The 23,680-nt window shown below is 32.2% G+C and overlaps 1 protein-coding gene across 2 annotated transcripts in view; it reads right to left on the bottom strand.

The window, feature by feature from the left end:
• Window positions 1-20,741, bottom strand: part of LOC128678678 (uncharacterized protein) — a 52,923-nt gene extending 32,182 nt beyond the window's left edge. The window contains exon 1 of one of the 2 annotated variants that reach the window (XM_053760396.2): window positions 20,537-20,741. The gene's annotated coding sequence lies outside the window, so the exon portion shown is untranslated. The remainder of the gene's footprint in view (window positions 1-20,536) is intronic. The other variant, XM_053760397.1, reaches the window with a different exon arrangement.
• Between the last annotated feature and the right edge of the window lie 2,939 nt (window positions 20,742-23,680).

Below are 23,680 nucleotides of genomic sequence, written 5' to 3'. Positions count from 1 at the left end.
CACATGCAACACTGCAGTGTGCAACGAAATTGCAACCGGCGCATTGCCGCCTAACTGGCCGCTTGCAACACTAATAGCTTATTTACAAGAAAGTGCACTTCTGACATAACGTCGGCAAATTGGAGATTGTGGGAACAGTAATGAATCTATAGCACTTATATACTGGTAAAATAGTTGTTACTCCGACATTACCTCACCTCATAAGGAGTTGTCGTCATTAGATACGTAAACATCGAAATGCAGGAGCAGATTAGGGCTACACATTGGAGCCATGTTCTTTGCTCAGTCATTTTAACGTTCGTCGATAGAACAACTTAGAAATTGTATGGAGATTCGATGTACGACAACGCACGTGAGTGTTAAAGCTATAGAAAACGGAGCCACGAGGCTCTGCGTCGTTGCAACGGAGCACGACTGAGCTATGGGCATGGCTTGTAAATAAAATATAAAAATGTCGTTTTATTGAAATAGCTTAAAAACTACTAAGGCTATTAAACTATTTAACTACTACATTCACTAGTATTGACTGACCAGTTGAGAACTTAATAATAATATTTGGGAAATTAGCAAGCAACGAGTGTAGGGAATTACTTACTGCAAAGTTTCAAACTTTAATGCATTTATGAATTACTAGCTTTTGCTCGCGGTTTCGCTTGCGTCAATTTCCCACGGTAACATGTTTGTATTCGATAAAAGTAGGTACCCTATATTCTTCTCCGCACTTAAAGCTATGTAAAATTGAAAAAGTTTGCAACATTTCAAGATTGATTTAGCAGATGGTGAAGAGGTAAAAAACAAACTATTACTTTCGCATTTATAATATTAGATTAGGATTTGAATGAACTTCAACATGTCAAATAAAAATAAATATGATTAATTAAGTACGATTATCATACAACACAAGTGTCTATAAATCAGCCATTTCTCAAATGTAATGAGAACATTACGTATTTAGAGCGGAAACATGTTCCGAGATTTTATTGCCTTTCTTTTCTAGTTCAATGGCGCAGTTTTCATGATCATTATTTTCCATTTATTTGTTTTTTGACTTGGCTCAATTTTTGCTGGAGTTTCCATAAAGCTTATCCAAGATGACTTGTGTTAAAATTAATGAAATCATCCGACCCAATCAAGATTTTGAGAGATGATTCACCTAGCATATTTTTTTATTCTTAAGATCTTTTGGCACCTTTTGGTAGTGAATTTTATTTGTGGAAGTGCCGGTCTGATTTGAGAAGTATTTTTATTCACCTTTGCCATATTCTTGACAAAATCTATTTTTAATTTATAAATTTAAGTTTTGCCGTTTCCAAACTATTTCGGAACCATCGCAACAATCTAAACATTACATCTAACCGTTTTCGTAAGTTATGTGAAAAAAAATATTTCAAACAAACAAACAAATAAATACATCTACCACAACTCAAACAAATATCAAACGTTACATTGAAACATAAATTAATCACCGTATGGTTTACAGCCATCAAATTGGCCATGTTTATATCTCCTATAAACCACAATAACGCTAAAATTACGTTATGATCACGCATCCAGCAGTTATCCTGTGGTCTCTAATATGCAGATAATTGCATTTGGATTGCATCCAACGAAGCTAATGTGTAATAACAGTAATAAGGACACAATGAACACACTGTAAATGTATGACACGCAACCGTTGCAAACGATTTTTTCCAGCCGTTCTACTGTTCTCTATAATTATTTATTTATGGATTCAGAATACTGAGATGATAAAATCTTAAACTTCTGATACGCAACTGTTAAATTATTACTTGATTTAAAATGTATCCGTAAATATCAATGTGTTCTTAACTTGTCTAACACTTCACCGTGGTTTAATGATTATATATATAAATATTGTTAAAATACATACAACGTTTAGCCAGTTCTTGTTCTTGTTTCTTGATGGTGCCAAAGTCGCATCGGATCGTATTTTAACGTAATCCTTTCATTATTTTTGGCTAAAGGTTATTTCAAAAACGTTTCGCATCATCAAACAAAATAAAACAATATTAAAATGTTTACCAAATTTGTATAAAAAGTTATGATCCCAACTAATATTACAAATGCAAAAGAACGTTTATTTATTATCTCCTCACGATTCAACTAATATTCTCCTACTCAACTAATATTCTTCAAATTTCTCATACATGTAGTTAAGAGAAGAGTACGGAGAAGAACATATTTCATTAAAGTAAATTTCTCGAGGGAAATAGATGCGGACGAAGCCGCGGGTAAAAGCCAGTTCATTATAAAAATTAAAGAAACTACAATCACGTGAAGCTAGTCACGTGCGGCCATTGAACCAAATAGAGTTGTAACATTATAAAGGTGTGCTCATACAGAGAATTAAATAATTGCGATTATATTAAACATTACCTTATAACGTAAAGTTACAGCGTAAATACTGTAAATGGACGATGGAGAGTTGATTTTTTTACAAGTTGTAAATGAAACAGATAGAGACGGTGATAAACATGAAGCTAGATGCGGATAATTATTTATTTAATTAACATAACTAAAGTATGTTGTTGAATTAATTTTTATTAAAAATATAGATAATTTTGCGACAATCGAGTCTTTAATTTAACTGGCGAAAATTTCATGCAATTTAAGTTCATAAAGATAAATAATTTATAATTTAATGCTTGGGGATATAATTTAGTAACCGTGTAAGCGCACTTAAACGCCGATTACAAATATATTATCTATACAGTAACGTCCGGTGCCGGTTTACGTAATTTTTATGTAAGGAACCGGACTAAAGCTTGGATGTGTCGAGTTAGTACTACATTCATTCTGGGTTACGTGCTAACTGCTAACCCGTTAACTAGGCAGGATAAAAACGTTTTCAGAATATTCAATGTACCACAATTTTAAATAGACCTTTGTCTGAGAAACTTTGTTGGATAATAGTTTATTCAGTCTTCCATATCTTTTTTGCCACTTTTTAACCATGAATCAGTTCATACAGTACTCGCATACTCGCGTAGAGCACCTAACCAGAGGACTCAGTGTGGGTTTACTTTTCACCATCGAATCGATTCGAAGTGAGACACAGCGAACCAATCACATTGCAGTGTGGTTATCGTTGCATCACAATGGCGCAACGTGATTGGTTCGCTGCGTCTCACTTCGAATCGACTCCATGGTGAGATGTAAAATGTCATTTAATAGAAATCCGTTTACATCGACAGTGTTTGGATAATGTGTGCACGCACGTTTTTTTTGTATGATATTGTAACGATCGACCGTCTACTGTGCGTAAATTTGCCTGTATAAACGAAGGCTTAAAATCAATGGAATCAATCGTGGTTACGATTGATTCCATTCATGTACGGTGGAGATCTCTTAGAATAGTTTTAATTCTAGTATCAATCTACTCAAATACATCCCATAATACACAAAGGCTAAGCAGTGGCCGGTTATAATTTCCAGTTTCCTTGTGGGCTGTGAAACTGTAGCCTTTTCGGGATCGGAACTCGACTTGTAGAGGATGTGCGATTACGAAGCTTAAAAGCAACAACATGTCTTGCAAATTGCATGTCCAAGGTCAACGCATGCAGTGAATGCATGTGGAAAACTTTCCCGTATGTGGTCTGCATTCAAATTAGCTAAATGACTTTACTACGTACTTACAATATAGTCATGGAAGGTGTTAACACGCCATGAGAACACACACGTACTTACTTGTATACAAACTTATTATTTGCTTATTAAGAAGCATTGGACCGAGTCTTCTTCGTCGACAAAAATCTAAAAGACTGTCGATATGTTTATTTTTTAATTATTCTCCATAAAAATAATAACTTCAAAATACAACATAATTACATTTAATTATTGAGCGAAAGCCATAAATCAATGCACTAGTTTGGTTGTTCGCTTTTGATAAATGCAAGGTCATATTTGTTTTAAAACTTTTATGCAAAAAACATGGGTTAAATTAGCTAACGATTTCTTAGATACCTTTTGAGCGGTTTACTAGATATTATTATATGGGTCGCGCAACCGGTTGTCTTGCACTTTCTGACTAGCTAGCATTCTCGCATTAATATTGAAATATTTCGCATGTGGTCCGGTGTTTTGTAACGAATTCTCGTTTCGTCAGTAGATTCTACATAGTCAGTAACCGAGCTGCAATTGACTGAGTCATAGCAGATTACTCTATCTATCCATAATTACTAATATGCAAAAATCTGGCTTTCACAGCTAAACTGCTGAATCGATTTTGATGAAATTATAACAAATTTCATACACGGCAAATCATACGAACTTTTTTACATTTTACTCCTGGAGAAGACACCTGAAATGGCGGAACTGGAATGTTTAATATGTTGTGTTGATTTACATCTAGTGAGACTACCTATAATTGATTATCACCTCAACGAAAATATTCATTTTGTAATAAATGTTTCATAACTTTATTTTATTTCTGAAATAAACAAAACATCAAGTCATTTATCTATCGTAAGAATGTTGAACATGATTTAGAAACTGTATAAATAAGATAGTCTTACAAATTATTTCAATTATTTTCTCTTATAACAGCAGCATATCAACATTTAAAATATCATGTGAAGAAGAGTAATTTTGATCGCGTGAAAATTATCCACACTATCATGTAACTAATTATCTTATAATTGGAATGTAATACTTATCTTATTACTGAAACTTGTCTAAAATATCTCGATAGTGTATTGTTTATTGTTACTATACACTATCATAGTAATTTTCTGTTACAAATGGTTTTTTATCTCTGTAATTGATGGTCGTAACATAGATAATGTATTATCTTGGCTCTTACTAATGGTGTCATTGTAAAGAATGCAAGTTGCACTTGCACTAACGCGTTATATAATAGCATTTACTTATGTTTAACACAGATTATAATAAATATGATAATAAAATAAGGATAATGTGAAGATCACGTAAAGATACTTAGAATTAATGAGTTGAATTTTAATGCAGGATAAAATTGCCTATAAATAGATGTCACGTTCATATTTAATCATAATTAATTATGATTCGACTGGTTTACTATCAGTGCGTAATTTACGTTTAAATATATTTTGTTAAATTTAAATTACTCATATTTAAATAAAAGTTTACTAAATCTTTTTTAAACAGAAGATTTTTTGTAAAGACTAATTTAGTTACCTATTTTTTGATTTGGGCGATGAAAACAATTTTGAATAATATTTTGATATATTCATTTATAGTCAAAATTTTCATAATTTATTTTTCTGAATTATTTTTTCTGTTAAATGAAATAAAACAATATTTACGTGCGATGATTATAGCATTCTGTGCATAATTTATCCATATGTCTTTTCTATTTATCTAAATCGTGTCTGTATAAATATACAATCACACCGCGAAAGTGATACTCATTAGACATTGTAGACATATAATATCGAGATCTAAATGTGGCACAAGTAAATGTAGTATTACACAACGGTTCCCACTGGCTTATACGATGCTGTTGTGATTATTGTTATCGAGAGGTTTCAACTAAATACATACTGTTTTTTGTTTGCTACTCTTACACGTAAAAACTGGAGAGGCTAATTATTAGGAGAGTGGTACATATTAATAATCCATAAGGTTATTTTCTATACAAAAACTCTATAAATAGTGGAACCAAGAAGCGATAGCTTTGCTTCTTGGTTTCACTATAAGAATTGAATTATTGTCGTGTTGTAATAATTGAATCAAAAACAGAATAAAAAAACTTCGATATTTTTTAAAATATTATATTATCCTATTTTTTATTTTAATTTCTGTTAATGATATATGATATAATCAATCTTCCTCTTGCATACTTTCTCACAAATCAATAAAATTAACATTCTTTAAAAAAGTTTAGAGTTATTTCCTCAATTAAGCAGAACAAATGTCAGTGAGGAATAGCGATGCTAGTCGTCAAACGCGGCCTGAGAATAAAATCGAAAGTGGAGAAAACAATGCAATGACGTAACCGCTCTACTACACTAGCGAGGTCTATTCTGCGACCGACGGACTGGATGGTCAGTCAAATAAAAATGTTAACTTAAACTTGAATCTGTGTAATTTATATAAGGCGATTTAATAAATGTTACTAAAATATGAAATTTATTTAATGAAACTGATAGTTAAAATAAAAGTTATCATATTGTAATCAGACCCTATATGTATTTAATGAAATTGATAGTTAGAGGGTCTGATTACAATATGATTATTTTTATTTTAATAACCATTTTCTATGAAATTAGAGGTATTTTGTACGTGTAAACATAAAGCCATAAGAAATAGGTCATTTAACGTTGTACTATATATATAGTACAACGTTAAATGATATTCAATACAAATCAGATCTTTATTATAAAACTAGATAGGTATGTACCTATTGATATGTATTAATAGACCTGAGACTCTTTCACGTCAAATTTCAAAGTATTTTTATTAAAAAGAAACTAATTTAAAATACTACGTTTAGATGTGTGAATGATGGAACATTGAAGCAATATTAACATAATCGTAAATAAATAAGTCTTGTTACAAGACTTTTTTTGTTGACTGTATTACTTACTGGGCGACTATCAGCGCTATACACGACTGAATAGATGACAAATGCAGCTCAATTGCTTTTAGTATTGTCATGGACGTCAAAAAGCCTATCTGTCAACTTAATCGTGACTAAACGTTGGCGATTTCGATAATGCTGTTAGAAAAAAGACGCCTATGTATGAATTACGTTACAGATTCTTATGTAAGCTTACAGTACATACTTACAGTTTTAACATAACATGTATCTTCAATATTTATTTAATAGTTTCGTAGACGTTATGGAGCTTTCATTTCATACAAGTCTCGAACTTCCTTAGAACCAACTCAAGCTGTGTGATTTGTCCCTAAATATTATTTTATTTCAAAGTTTAATCCAATAAAAAATATAACTCGTATTCTTAGAGTTTGAAAAAAAGGATTAAAATTATCATAACATTAAAAAAAATCAACATTATTTTCAAATTTGGAAACAAATATCTTTTTAAAATGCAAGGAAATTACGACATTGAGCAACTAAACTGAACTAACAGAATATCCCTGCTTTGTCGAGGAATCATGCGAAGTCTCGCCAATGAAGATAATTGACTGTGTGGGAATCCGAATGAGGAGCAACGGCCGACACGTGTTCTTGATTACGAATAGTAAACTAAACACGTGAGTTTAATACTTAATTTATAATAAGTTTTATACAAAAATAACATTTTGGACAAAAGCTTTTATTCAGAGAGATCTTGGCATTCAACGCGGAACAAAAAATCAAGTCCGTGCAGTAAACCGTTCAGTAAAAGTTCCCTCGTTGGGAGCCGATCGAGATCAATCTTTAGTTATTGCTTATCAAAATATTGAATTACCATCGAAACTAAAGCCACGTGTAAAATTTCATACCGTTTCCAATAACCGTTAATGAATTCCCTCGCTTGCTGCACTTGTTTAGTTTGTATGACAAATATATATGCGTATAAACATGTGTACAAAATATTCGTTCAATCGGTTGAAGACATCTGCTTCATAGTTACACGATTCCACCGTCACAAACATATTTACTATCAAACTAAATAAAAGCTACTGCATCTCCCTTTGAATGGTTAAAGTAGCTTGCTAGCTTGCGGCTGGAAATTTGTTCTTTTTTGGCCGCCCCTACAAATGTATATAATATAATCGTAGTAACATAATTGATTCTAATGTAGAAAAAAAAAGCCGGTTTTTTTTTTCTGGCCCAGAATAAGGCAGTGGTCTTATACCATAAGTGCTATATGCTCCCGTGGATATGATACGAGGCAACCAATGGTAAAAACCCTTGATTGCCAAAGTAGGTGAACTTCATGGAGGCGCCTTGTGTGGTCGCTTGTAAGATCGCACAGCCAAATTGTTAAAATTCAAAGGTTTATTTTCCCGGGCTTCGGGGCTTCATGATCGAATTTTATAGTGAACATGCGAGAATAACATACATTGTGCTAACGTAGTCATTGGTCACTCTCGGTCCATTTGTTAGGTAACTTCCTCGAAGTGCGGACGTTGCTACACACTTGTTCAAGTTTGCTGTGACCCGTAAAGCATTACGTTGTACTCATTAACAGTTATTTTTTTAAAGAAAAAACTATATGGTACAAGGTAAACAGAGGTTTTTTCGGGGTTTATTCGCTTCCATTTAATTTCAACTAAGTATATAGCTAACTTTTTAATTTTGCCATAGCAAATGTCTGTCGTGTCATGTCGGCTCCGAATTCGGCATACATTACTGGTTTGTAATTTAATTGCGATAAATAAAAGCACTCTTTCAAACTATGCAATGTTCATGCATTCGCGTCGGCGTCGGCATCTGTCCAAGTCGGCGATAGTGTGTATGTATGTTCCTGCATTATATATTGTCTGTGTCGTATGCTAGATGATATATAGCCAGTGTACCTATCACACATAGACAGTATATAAAACTACGGTGGACAAGCATATAATCAATAAAAACGATACCATTTACGTACCTTGTTATTTGCATAAGATATTTTAAATACCTATTCAACAAAATTTATATCAAGAGCTAAGAGGTCTTTGACACTTATTTTAACATTCCTGTAACAACAATACCATTCAAACGTCAAGTGAAAGGAAAAAATCTTGTATCGAATAATATGTACACAGTTGAGCTATTGTACAGTTGTTGTATAATTTTTAAACATCTCTAATTGTTGTTTTTAATTAATAGGGAATTACGTCTTATGTAAAGATTATAGTTAAATGATTTAAACAAACTTAATTTTCTACTTTTGTTTATTTAGATAAAGCGGTCATGACGCTTGCTTTGTTTCGATGCGCTGTTTAACTTTCTCGAATAGTTAAGTCACAATAAATACAGTACATCTTTACATATAAATCGTATATTACAGTATATCTATACAATCGTAAATAGAGATGTTCGATGATGTTCCTGTCTGCCGTGTTTTTTGCAAAAAAAAAAAACGAAAATGTTCGGAACAATCGATTCTACTTTTCAATATTTTGTGTCTTTGCACTTTATGTTTTGGTAAGAAATACAGTTATTTCTTCCTTTCTCCCACTACAATACTGTTGACTATCTTAAGTATGCTTATTAGATTAAATTACCATAATACAACAACTGTTCTAACTTACTTCATTAGCGCGCAGAAAATAGAAAGAAAACTAATATTGCAAAAAATCTAAACATGCTAAATTATAGCTATGATATGCTTCTGATCATTGTAATTTAGCATTTATTACTATTACATAAGGTGCAGAGAATAACTAGACAGGTATCTCGGTAGATACGTTTATGAGTAATCAACACCCAGCATTGCAAATTTTGAACAAAGAAATCACTTTCCACGGCCGTATGAAATATAAGCAAACAAGGTCTTTACACCAGAATGTGAATCAGCATGCAAATTAGACAAAAAACAATGAAGGCAAACGCTTAATTTACATGTGCCATTATGAACCTTACGACCATTGTGTTAAGTGTGTAGAGAGCGTGTGAAAAAATCGTGTAACATGATTTATGCATGAATTGCGACATATTGTAATGAGGATGCTTGTCTTATGTTTACTATTGTTTGTCCTGCCGCTGGACATGAAAACTAATTAAACAATGATTATGTATTGAATAAACTGTTTTGTTCAGAACAAACCATTAGTTAGACTTTTAGCTTACAGATTTTACTTTTAGATTTTCACGATACTGAAAAATCCTATTTACTTCCGGTATACTCTTCACTCTGTTCATACATGGATGCTTATGGGTGCTCCTATCTGGACGCGGTACTTTGGTCGAGGTCATTCCTGACATATTCTTTCTTTACAAATAAATCCGAAATAAATTAGCAAAAATTCAAAGTTGTGTAGTGGACATAAGTCAATATTCCCTATTTTCAGTAGAATAAGCCATAACTGACAAATAATATATATTTGTATAAAAAGCATGTCTATTAGATATGCCTATATAGATGCCTAAGTAAATTATCCTTCCGCATTTATCTAAAAATTCAGCACTAAAAATTAGGTATAAACAAAATAGGGCATATTACGCAAAGCTCAGCGCAGATGGCGCTACTGGTACAACTAAGGTACACAAACATTGCCAATGGAGGCAAAAAGCTCCAATTTTCGCAATCGTAGTGCGAGTTTAAAGGAAAAATGATGGATTTACTGGATTATCCTGAAAATAATAACACTATTTTAAGTTATGTTCATTATTTGGTCAACTATGGTCATAAACTGATATAAACTTGATTTTGACTGAAGATCTAATCTACCTGTATGAAGTCTATATTTTAATAAGTCTTCACGTGTGAACTGTTCTGAGCTTCTTTTCGACCGTTTACTGGCTCGAAAATTTTACAGCGCGAGGCGTATCCCATAGCTTTCGAAGTTTTTTTTATCTTATGGAAAACGATTTTTCCGAATATTTCGGCACCCGAATATGCTACATACATTGTTGTATATTTTCACAAACGAATGCTTACATAATGAAAGGATTAATAAAGTCCTACTCTAAAATAAACGTTTTAATCGACATAGAAAAAGGTGGCAAAGCTTTTGTGTACCTAACACACAGTGCAGTCAATAGGGAGTATTACTGCACATTTATCTAGACAGATAAATGTGCAGTAATACTCCCTATTGACTAATTTTATTTTTTTAAAAGTTTGAGTTTTTCAAAATTATTCGAAGGTCTAATACTTGGGGATTAATAAAATGCCTGTGTATCGAAAGTTGTCTGATATCGTACTTGTGATTATTGACAACTCGTTCGGCAGAGAAAGTGAAGGCCGGTCCGGTGACGCAGGACAAATTAAAATTATATCGACAAATATTTACATACTAGTTGATCCGGCCTCTTTGAAATATTTGTAACAAAATCCGTACGTACTTCGTACCTACTAATTACATTCAAAATCCATTAAATTCATCAGATCACATTAAATTCAAAATCCACAGATATAAAAACATTACACAAATCCTACAATAGAAAAAAAGCAAAAATTTTACGCATTATTATGACCACAGAGCATGGAACGTTTCGTGCCCTGTGCTTATGGATGACAATGGGTCTTCATCTAGACAAACGGATTTATGGACAAAGTGGCACTATTAGGATTCTGTTTATAGGTTCAAAATTCAAAATTCTTTATTCAATTATTAATGATAATACATCACTTATTGACGTGAAAAAATTACTTAAACTAAGTCTACTGCTGACTTCCAAAGGGCAGGTGAAGAAGAAGACAAACTTCACCGCAGCCTTTTCTTTCTCCAAGGACGTAAATAGGGAGTATTACTGCACATTTATCCCGCCAGAGTACAGCACTGTATGTTAGGTACAAAAAAGCTTTGCCGTATTTTGCTATGTTGATTAAAACGTTTATTTTAGAGTACTTTATTAATCCTTTCATTATGTAAGCATTCGTCTGTCAAAATCAAGTTCATATCAGTTTATGACCATAGTTGACCAAATAATTCAGACCATAACATAAAATAGTGTTATTATTTTCAGGATAATCCAGTAAATCCATCATTTTTCCTTTAAACTCGCACCACGATTGCGTAGAAGGTATTTTTGGTTGTAAATCTGCAACAATATTTAAAATTGGCGCTTTTTGCTCCATTGGCAATGTTTGTGTACCTTAGTTGTACCAGTAGCGCCATCTGCGCTGAGCTTTGCGTAATATTCCCTATTAACAAATGTAACTCTTATGATGTGTTTTTAACAAACCTTTTTTTAAACAAATATAAAACCTTAATTTAGTTTTTTGTTTATAATGTTATATTATAGACGAGTAATTTATTTTCTCATCTACAATGTTGTTTTTATAAACTATATAAATTTATATGCCTTTTACTGTATGGAACCCTAAAAATGAATATTTAAATAATCTACTCCATTATAATAGAAATTAGGTTAGAGTTAACATTAGCGTGATTTAAAGGTGGTTATGTTAATCGTCGATTTCTTCATATTTCGCGGTCGGCAGACAAAGCAAGGTCTACGCTAGTATAATTTTGTTTTGTTGTTTACATCAACACCTAAATGGCTGCACATTGTTACTTAATTACATTTTATTGTGAGTTGGAGATGTATTTATAAATTTTACATTATAAATTATACACCTAAAATATTAAGAGTTTGAAAGTTTAAAAAAGACTACAAGTAATGCATAATGCGATTAAATTAATAAACGCTTTCCAATGTAATAAAATCTACATTCGTAACCCAGCGTTATAGTTGAACGACAAAAGCAGCAAGGACAGTATCAAACGCATGTATTATGGATTAGGTCCAAGATTTTTAAATTTTATTTATCTTAAATGTCAGTTAAGTCGAGAGATCATCTTATTAGTTATTTTCTGGACCGGACGTATCACAACATAGTATAAAACAAAGTCGCTCTCTGTGTCTGCCTGTTTCTAAGCTTCCCTACTACAGATTTTGATGCAGTTGTCACTGGTATTTAGGCAATTTATTCTCGAAGGTTTATACATGCATAAAATAACATCTTGCGAAACCCAGCCAGGTCGCTAGTTTAGAGGTAGAAAAAACTGAAGACCTATTTTTGTTCGTTCATGCACACCTAACGCACCGCGTCGTGCAGCTTTCCGTCGTTTACCTAGGACGCCGGTTGAGACGACACGCTAGCGTCATATTTACTTATCTGTAATGAAGTTTTTACAAACCGAGCGAAAGTGTCACAAATAAAGATGTCTATTGTACGGATTACGACATTTGCATGTTTCTCAGGTTATTTTTATATTAGATCGTAATCGATTCGTGAGATATGATAGTCAGACATATTTATCGATTTCGCATAATGGTTCTGACGGTGATAAAAAATATTTACCTTTAAAAAATATATTGAATTGAATATAGTGAATATTTAGATTTCTGAACATTAACATCAACTTTTGATAAAATAATCACAATCGTTCAAGATTTGTACCTAACTATAAACGAATTATTCATTATGAGAAACACACAGAGTTGGTCACTGAAATAATTAATAAATTTTAAGAAAACTTGAATAGAAATTTGACTTTGTAACAAGTTTTCTACTTTAGTTTGACAAACTTTTTTTGGTGCATCAAAGCTATAATAGCTTAACTCCGGGATCTCGTTCCCGCAGGATTCCCCCTTACGGGAACGAGATCCCGGAGTATAGTTTTTCCCCTTATAAATCTATTATTATAGTTATAACTAACAATTTTTTAATCGAAAACATACAGATACCTGAAGTATTATATGTAGGTTGTTGTTACTTAACACAATTATGTTGTTAACGATACATAAAATATGACCGCATTTATGGTTGATATTAATGTTATTATTGTTGAATTGTTAAAAACCCGAAGTAATGGAGGTCGTGACGGCCATTCGTGTACCAAACGATTATTAAGATCTAGATAAACACAGTGATTGCAAAATAGTTAAATATGCGGATCTAATCGTTTTTCACCTTCATACATTGTAGTTATAATTTTATAACCGCAAATTGACAGCAAATATACATAAATTCAAACAATTAATACCGGAGCGGATGCAGTGAAGAGGGCCAAGAGTGCTCGATCGATACAAAAGGTCTGTCATCTCCCTTTTGAAAAGGGTCATAAGTCACGGAGATGACAATGCTTCACACATCCAATGTGGAACTCGCGCATTCGCGGCAGCTTTCATGTGCATGATATAGCAGACAAATTCCAGGAGCGCCGCCTGCGCTGGTACGGCCACGTCTTGTCTATGTAATTTGCTGGTGAAGCTGCAAATAACATAGGGAACTAATGTCTATGTGCTCCCGCCTGTCCCTGGCAGAAAGGGCAAACCCAAGAAGTGCTGAATTGACGTCGTCTGACAACTAAGGATGTCGACGACCGTGCGAAGTGGAGACGAAAAAGTAGAAAAACGGGCTGAGCTCCGAGGCTCAATGGCTGAGGAAGGAAGCGTGAAACGCTCAGATGAGAGAGTGATATTAGGTACAACATATTAACCTATATTAATCAACAGAACTGAATTCATTACCTAAATATACATTTTCAAGTAAAATCCTTGTGATCCTCCAACAGACTTGTAACTTTCAAGGTGGATAATTATTTTCGATCAACGTTTTGACAGCTACCTTCAATTTGCATCCCACGTGTGATTGCAGCTTTTGTTGAATTCACTCAAGGCCATGGATTATATATCACTAATCTTGTGACTGTTTATATTTTTGTTAGCTTATAAGTAACTGTGAACATTTCAAATCCCTTTTGTACTGCTAGCGTATGAATTGTGAGTCCTGTATCTTCTATTAATGGAACAAATGGATAACTTATTTTTTATGACATCTTCTTCATTCGAATAACATTACATGGACATACCTATATAGAGGGAGATACCCCCCTCTTTTCGGCTGTGACGTCTCAATGTTAAGTATCATGTCCACTTGACCTAAGTGTCTTAAAATTCTTTAACACTTGGTTGTCATTTTACGGCTGGCGTCAATTCTTTTGTCGTTGCCTTTCAGCTTTTAAGGTTTTTTAGTTGCCTAGTTCGACATCCCGAAGGATTTAATATGGTCCTTTTCTAGGGCGGGAATCAAACAAAAAAATTTCTAACCTTGGGAGCATAAGTGCAATGGAAGCACTAAGAAGCATCACAAACAAAAACAAAAAGTACATTATAATTACAACGTTAATACGTTTGCTCTTGAAAGAGACAAACTCGTAATTTGTTGAGGATCGGTTACACCACTAATTGAGTCGCTTATTGACCTAGGTTTAATTGTCTCGACGTGGCCTTGCGGCTCTGACATACGAGTTGGCTTTTGATCTTAGTCAATGATTCGAAGCACAATGTTTACGCATTGTGATGTATCAATAGATAAAAGAAATATATGTATCTATCACAATTATTATATTATCGGCCTATTTGTCATAAAAATTAATATGAATACGAACTTTAATATATCAAAGATAATGAAAAATATATCTTTCTCTCTTATTTGAGCTGAGTTGAGCGTTCCTTCCTCAGCCGTTGAGCGTCAGACCCCTAGGTCCGCATTCCTACTTTTTCGTCTCCACTTGGAACAGTCGTCGGCATCTCTGGTTGTTAGACCATTTGGCCCGCATATCATCGTTGTCGGCATCAATCCAGCACTTCTTCAGTTTGCCCCTTCTGCTAGGGCCAAGCGGAAACGTTATAAACCAGAGGTTTACGGCTATATATAGCCTGTTGTTTAAGCTTAGCTATACCACTGACTTGAACGTACTCGTACAACTGAGCAAATTTTTCTATATTATATTTGTAATATGATTCCGCTGGCATAGTTTACGGTAGACTAATATTACGAAAATCTAGCTCGGCTACGCATAGCTTAGTTAATTTCGAGGTAGAATTTGCGGATGATATACAAATGAAAGTAAAATAATAATTAACCCTCTTTATTAATGCAATAAATCTTTGATTGCTTGTAACTTATGAATATTTATTAAGTTTCGACGATATGTTGTCTCAAATTTGATTTACTTTGCGCAATTTCCTTGACTTTTTGTAGCTGGTTTAGGTGTACTACGTAATTTTTTCATAATAATTTATACCCTAACGTTTCGAACATTTAAAATTTATTCAGATTATTTTATCATAATTTTTACGAATATATAAATGTAGCACTAATGTCTAAATTTATATCAACGATATTCGCGTATTTGTACTGATATAAGTAACTACATAACTGTTAGCATTAAATCATGTAATATTTAATTGATTTTACGAAATTACGGAGAAAAATCATTCGACGGAATGCATGTATTCTTAACATTTCCTTCCTTCCTTTTCTTCGAAAATAGTTTTACACTAGGTAGCTTAGGTTTCTAAAGATGATTAAAATTAAACCGGAATAAATGCGGAAAACTCTCAGTTTAGAAAAAAACTAGTATTGGCAGCGCCTGCGCTGCATTGGCAGCGCACACGCATCACTTCATGAAATAATGAAAGTGGCTCGACTGCATGCCTGCCTTACATACCGACCCGATCTATAATACACTCTAAAGGTTAATAGATAAAATCGTTATTCGCATAATTACCATGTTTGATATTAACAACATTCTTGTAACCGCTGTATTAATTTTAGACGTATATTTATTGCTCTATTTTCTCTGTCATTATAATTACGGCCAATGTGGACAAACAAATGGAAGACGGAAGTAAACAAACCTTCGTTTCGCCGTTGTCGGTAATTAAAAGCGATGCATCAAAAAATATATTTTGTAAAGTACATAACTACTGTGTTGATTTCTTTTCTGTGTTTCTACAACAAATATTGCCGAAAGACTTGAAAGAAATCGACAATTTATCACGTTAAGAAGAAATTTGGATTAAATATTTAAATTGACTATTTTTAAATTATAAAATATGACATAGCCTTTTTACATACTAGCGGCCCGTTCAAGCTTCACTCGGGTAAAACCATAATAAATTATACACCTTAACCTTTTTCAGGAGTCACACAATCTGGTACTACACTATTGGTGAAAATCGTTTTTGAGTTTATCGCTTTCATACAGACATAGGCAAACTCTTTTTACATTATGTAATGATAGCTTATTATAATAGTTTGACTGTTTCTTATATATTTAAATTAATGATTTACGCATAATTTTATAAGACTTCATAAATTTAGATTCGACACGCATGTTATATAATGATGCTTCTGGGTCTAGGTCAAATATTTATCTCATTATGGAATATATATATCTTACATTGTGACATATCGCCTGCATCACATATACTATTGCTGTGTATATAAAAAATTGCTACTGAATGTTGCAAGTGTTGCCAATATGAAGATTTTATGTCCCACTTTTGCAATGAAGAATTACAATTATATTCGCATTATTGTAATCATATGGCACTTTATTTTAATATTTGGCGGACATACTTACCTAATGGATAGAAAAATGGCTACTATAAATGGACATTGAAGATATACAACCATAGCTTCTGTCATTGTACTAATAACTTAATTACTAATTTCACAACAATACTCGATTCGATTTTTTTACTAATTTCACAACAATACTCATTCACAAAACGATTTACATTTTCTCTCTCAACTTTTTGCGTTTCTCAGAACGTCAAGCCCTGGATCCATTTTCCTATTTTTTCTTGTCTACTACGCCACCAATAAAAACATCAATTAAATATTCTATGATGTCGAAGAAAATGGGTAGCGCCTTCGACATCCTAGATTATTTAATTGGCCTGGATTTCCTTCTTTTGTTTCATCAACCCAACTTTCTTCAGTCTTACTGCCAGGACCGGCAGAAGCGGCATAACTAGACATGTGTATCTGTGTAATTTGCCGGGTTCCAACTTGGCAATTAACAGCGTGCGAACCTTTTTTTGCGATGGGGGTTAAAACGGCCAGCAATGACACGATAAATGAAACGCTCATATGGGGCAGTGATTAAAAGGTGTATAATTACGCAAATAACAAATGGATGGATATATTTGCTTCGGACGTGTTCGTGCTCTCCCGGTTCCGGTTTCCGGTTCCGCGGCTATACGATTCCGCGTGAAAGTTTTATTATAAACTCACTAGTTTAAACAGTTTTATTATGAACTAGATATAGCCCGGGGCTTCGCTCCCGTGGGAATTTTGAGATAAAATATAACCTATAGCAAACTTGGATAATGTACCTTTCTAATGGCGAAAGAATTTTTGAAACAGTTCGGTAGTTTCGAAGATTGCCCGCTTTAAACATACAAACTCACCAACACTCCTCACCTCTTTATAATAATATTATAGTATAAGATCAGTTGCAGCACAAAACAGTTTGACAAAATGGTAAATATAATAATGAATATTTCTTGTTATTATTATAGAAATCTATATATAATTATATTTTTTTTGATCAAGCGCCTTTAAATTTGAAAAAAATTGCCGATTTATTTTTAATAGAAAATATTCTAGCTAAATCACAAAGGTTTGAAGTCATTAATCAACAAAAGATAAAAAAGTTTTAAACAAGTACTAATCTCAGTAGAATCATCAATTATAATTGTTAAATAGTACCGTAATTATATTTAAATCAGTTTTTATAAAAATAACTTTAAACACAAACAATTTCTCAATGCAAATGCCAGATACATACATTCCATCGAGCAAGCAATCCTAAAAAAAATGTTGTTTTTCTTATATCACATTCTCATTAACCACATTTGTTACTACGTCCATCATATTTAGATATGTCGTATTTATGACAGAGATAAATATAGAAAAATGGTTGGTTTGCACGTCGATAAAATATTTTAAAGACAGATCACGCGATAAAAGCTACAGTCAAGTATTCATAATTAGATGGAAATACGAAAACCTATTTTTTCTCGACATTTCTGATACCAATTTATTTTTAAAATATGATTCAATAAAATTGTCAAACACATTATAATTTAACATTTCAAATTTTTATTTCATCAACAGTGGAACGTTCCTCAGCTTTATTGATGATTAAAACATTGTTTATTTAAAATTTATTTACTAAGTAATATAAGTTAAAATTAACCATGTAAGATTTTTTTTTCAAATGTTTATGTATACTTATTACTAGTTTGTTATAGTTTCTGTACTGTACTTTTGTAGTTATGATTTAATTAAATTCACACCTAGCCTCTTTCAATAATAAAACGATAATTAAACAAAAAAAAAACAATTTCATGATTTTAATTACGATAATATTGCACAGTTCGAAGTATACATAATGTTATTTTAAATATTATTCAAAATATGCAAAATATGAACTGTTTTATTTCAAAATTTATTCCATTCTAATTAGGTTTTAATTATATTAAAGTACTGTGAAATTTAATATCCCGTAATCGATGAAAAAGTTTCGTTAATATTATATGTAGCATGAAATCTATCGAAAAAATAAAAAAAAATTGTCTGTTTAATGAACTCATTGTATATATGTAGTTAAATAACTAACATAAATAGATTTATACGTGACTCGCTGTAGAGTAAAGCTTGGTGTACACGAACAGAGGATTAATCTCTGTCTGACTGTACAGTCAAAATATTTATGAAATAGACCTACATATTCACATTTATCAAACTTTTGAATTAAATAATAATCGGAAATATTACAAACTACTAGCATATTAGTAAAACGTTACAAAACTAAGGGACTATTTATATCATACCGTATTAAGGCCCATTGAGATCATAAATCAACTTGATGATATTTATATGAACATAAATCAAAATGATCATTTAAATTTCAACCGTTCTCAATGTTTCGGAAAGTTAAAAGTTTCTACATATTTTACAATTTTACTCATACTCTACTATACCGAAACTGTTCGAATTGTTTAGTAGGAAGCAAAATTAGTATTCTAGTGTCCTAATACAACGTTCGCTCGTGTACACGAGGCTTTAATGATCCAGTTTCAGTACATAAAGTACATTTCATAGTTACATAAACGAATAAACCCGTTGATGTCTTTTCAAGCCGCGCCGCGCATCCTACTCGGCATACCAACTTCGAAAGGAAAAAGTAGAATAATTATGTGAAGTACAGCCTAATTCCCAACTAGATCCATATTTTTTTCACATTTATTTCACTGTTATTAAATATGTTATGTTATAATATCTATACACTAAACTACAACTAATCAAGTGGAGATGGCTTATTCGATAATTTATTTTTATTTTATTTAAAATACATAAACTTGATTCGAAGACGGCATGTGGTATGAGATATCGTCATTTGTTTATATATAATCTGTTTTGTCAATTTTTATCTGTCGTCATTTAAATTTAATATTTATGTAGAAATGCTATGCTGACACTACAATCTTATTAAGTTTAATTTAAATATAAATTTATTGGAGTCAAAGATTATTTATTAGCAAAAACATGAGTTATTATTATTTACAAATTGGTGTTAATAAAGAGTAAAAATTAAGTAAACTGGTATAAAATTCATTTTTAAACTTAAACTAAACCAACTGAACAGCACATTTCAAAGAGCTTCGCTAATAATATTAAAAAGCTTGTGGAAGTATAAATTAATCAAATATTCCTTGAAAATAGTAAATACAGTGTTCATGAAGCGCGAACTCCGCAATTTGAAATGCAAAAGTTTTCGACATACGGAAATATTTTTTTTATTGGCTTGCCTTTTCTTTCTTATGAGAATGGTTAATATAAATTGTACTGTTTACGTTTACAATCGTGTAATCACATTTTAGAGTTGCATTCCGTTCGATCATTGACTTTCTGATACGTGTTACGTATATAAGCTTGAAAAAAACAGCACATTTAGCAAAGTAAACATACAGTTTAAATTCAAATGTCCCTGTAATCTGACCGAATGGGAATCTCGAATGAAATCGAAACCTAATCGATATAATTAAAATTGCACGCTATATCGTGACATAAGATGGAATCAAGATTATCTCAAGTTTAACAAAACATCAGTTTTCACTCACCGAAAGGCAGAAAGCAAGTAAAATAACCACCGAAAATCCTTATTTAATTTTATGGCAACACCGATTTTTGGAACCTTGTCACAGGTCACTTTCTCGGGGAATGTCTGTGGATTCGTTATTCAAACGCGATTGTAAGTTTGAATTTGAAATTGGAACGCGGGCGGCGGCGTTCCGTGCGAAACGGCGACTGCGACTTGCCAGATACGCTGCGTTCGTTCCCCCGCGCACGCGGTCAACGCAGGTCGAATATAGCTTGGCCTCGAAGCTTTAATGTCTCACACGTTTCTTCAATAAAAAATAAATTCCCTAAAATTCACAATCTTAATCCTTCAATCCAATTTTCCTAGCGCCAATTTTCTTTCTCAATATAAGTAACTGGGAGATTTCCCGATTGTTTCCGTCAGAAGAAAAGAGGACCAACTTTTCTCCCTTTTTTTAAATCTGTTTAATTTAATATAATTTTGTAATTTTATTGTTAATACAATGTAATGTATTTAAATATTGTTTACATATATTTTTACTATAAGATATAATAAAATAAAATTCTGTACTAATTAAAATAATACGTAATGAAGATAAAACAATACATATCATAGTAAAAGATATAATTAACTTACTTTAACAGTTTTTTTAATATATTCCACACACATTATTATCAAATGTAAAGTCCAGTGAATTAGAACTGGGTATAGAATTTCTAAAATGGAATTTTGAAAAATTTTATTGATAAATATTTCATGCCTGGAAGGGCAATCTCTTAAAACTATTATATCATTCAATTACCGTCCTTTCATTGTATGTATGGAACACACATATATTTTGCAAAATGAATAGAAAACTCCCAAACGTTTGGCAAGTTCTAAATCATAAAGTTTGTTTTTTTTTTTAACTTTTGACAAAAAATATTTGGTTTACCATAAACCAAAAATTGGTAAACCAAATATAAAAAAACGTTTAACGATGGTTTGGTTTATGGTAAAACAAATATTTTTTGTCAAAAATAAAAAACAAACTTTAAGAAGTTTAGAACTTACCAAACGTTTGGGAGTTTTCTGTTCAATTTGCAAAATATACGAGTATGTGTGTTCCATACATGTCTAAAATAGTCTAAAGTACAAAATATGTCTAAAGTACGTCTAAATACATGTCTAAAGTAGTCTAAAATATGTTCATATTTAAGACTAATACCAAAGCGAAGTAGCCAATCGATATGCATTGAACGGACATTAATCAGACAGACGAAAATCGACAAAATGTTCGTCCAAATTATAGAGTACACTTGCTTTTTATCGCGTTCATTACGGTCTATTAACTGTCATCGATTCTTTATAAGCCTCATTGATATATTTATTCGTTTCATTTTGAGTTTAGTTCTTTTTTAAAATGAAATGCAAAGAAAACCAGCAAGTTTGCCAAGCTGTTCGACAACAGTGTGTAGCCGGCATACAGTGGACGCGACTGACGACCATTTTTTAGAAGTGTCTACACAAGGTACCGTATCTTATCACTGCGTTTAGGTAGATAGGTTCGTAGGTAATTCGTGACACTCTGTATTCATGAAATAATAGTTATTTCTTTAAACAGGAAATTCTAGATACATTTCCATGTGAATATATAATGTAGGCATAAATACTTATAAATATATTAGGACAAATCACACGGATTGAGCTAGCCCCACAGTAAGTTCTAATGGGATATTAAATCAACGATATTATATTTTATAACAAATACATATATAGATAAACATCCAAGACCCGGGCCAATCAGAAAAAGATCATTTTCCATCACGACCCGACCGGGGATCGAACCCGGGACCTCTGCTTCTTCAGAGGCAAGCACTTTACCACTGCGCCACCGGGGTCGTCCCTGATAGAATGAAAGTGAATCTCGACCGACCTTGTGAGTCTTACCACAGATAATATAACGCTACTTATATCTTACGCAACGAGCAATCAACACAACACCCGCATACATATCTCTGACATAGAACCATTGGTTTAGTCAAATCTTCAATTTATTTGGACACTTCTCAGGGCAAATTTTCCATTAACACGTTGTTATTGTTTATTTCATACATAAACACAATTATGCATGTACTACATTACCAATATCAAAGGCGTGTCTGTAATAAAAATATTTACTCTTGGCTCTTTACCAAAATGTAAAATTTTCCTCATTTTTCTAATTTCATTTGCAGCGTACGTTATTATGTTTCTCATTGGCTTCCTTGCTTAAATTAAATTATGAGTATATTGGTACATAGGTATTCTGTACTTTATTTGTTTATAATGGATCCAGTAACCGCACCAGCACCAATTTTTTTTGTTCAGTTAAGCTAACTTATATATTTTGTTAAACTAACTTCAAAAAATTACGGTACTTTTTATGGTTTGACCTCGGGTAAAACCGAAGCAGGCAGAGATTGCTACTTTAGTACATAGCTTTTTATTTTGGCATCATGCAAAAATGTTCACAAAATCAACATACCTAAATAAAACACAAATTATTTAAAAGTAACTTAGTTAATAATTTATATATAGCCAAGAACATTAGCTAGACAGCAAAATATAGGTATATATGCACATGCAACAAATACTGTAACAAAAATTACATCATTACAAATCAATGTTTGCTTATCCTTACATATAATATAACAGAGTCCTCTACCGCGGCTGTTCGCGATAAACCCAAAAACTACTGCACGAATTTTCATGCGGTTTTTTCATCGATACTAGATAGAGTGATTCCTGAGAATGGTTTAGCGGTATAATTTATTATATTTTCACCCGAGCGAAGTCGGGACGGGCCGCTAGTTAAAAATAAAATGAACTTACGACATAAACGAAAAAGAATTGTGTATTATTACTAATACTTAATAAATAATTTAATTTTTAAATATTTCATTATTAAATTTAATTTAGATTAATTAAATAAAACTAATTAAATAAATGTTAAAACTAAAATATAAATTATAAATATTTACAAATTAAATATTTCGTCCAGCGCGTCTGATCGAGGCATGGTTCCAAGAATGCTGGCAATTTCCTCAATTTACTAATAATAATCAAAAATCAAAATTAACTTAAAAACCGATATTTGATTGAAGAAACAAATAAATTGGAAAATAAAAACAGTCGAAAAATT

The sequence above is a fragment of the Plodia interpunctella genome, chromosome 20 (assembly GCF_027563975.2).
Source record: "Plodia interpunctella isolate USDA-ARS_2022_Savannah chromosome 20, ilPloInte3.2, whole genome shotgun sequence".
Taxonomy (NCBI): domain Eukaryota; kingdom Metazoa; phylum Arthropoda; class Insecta; order Lepidoptera; family Pyralidae; genus Plodia; species Plodia interpunctella.
Note: the sequence above shows the minus strand (reverse complement) of the source record. Positions and strands in the feature narration are given on the sequence as shown.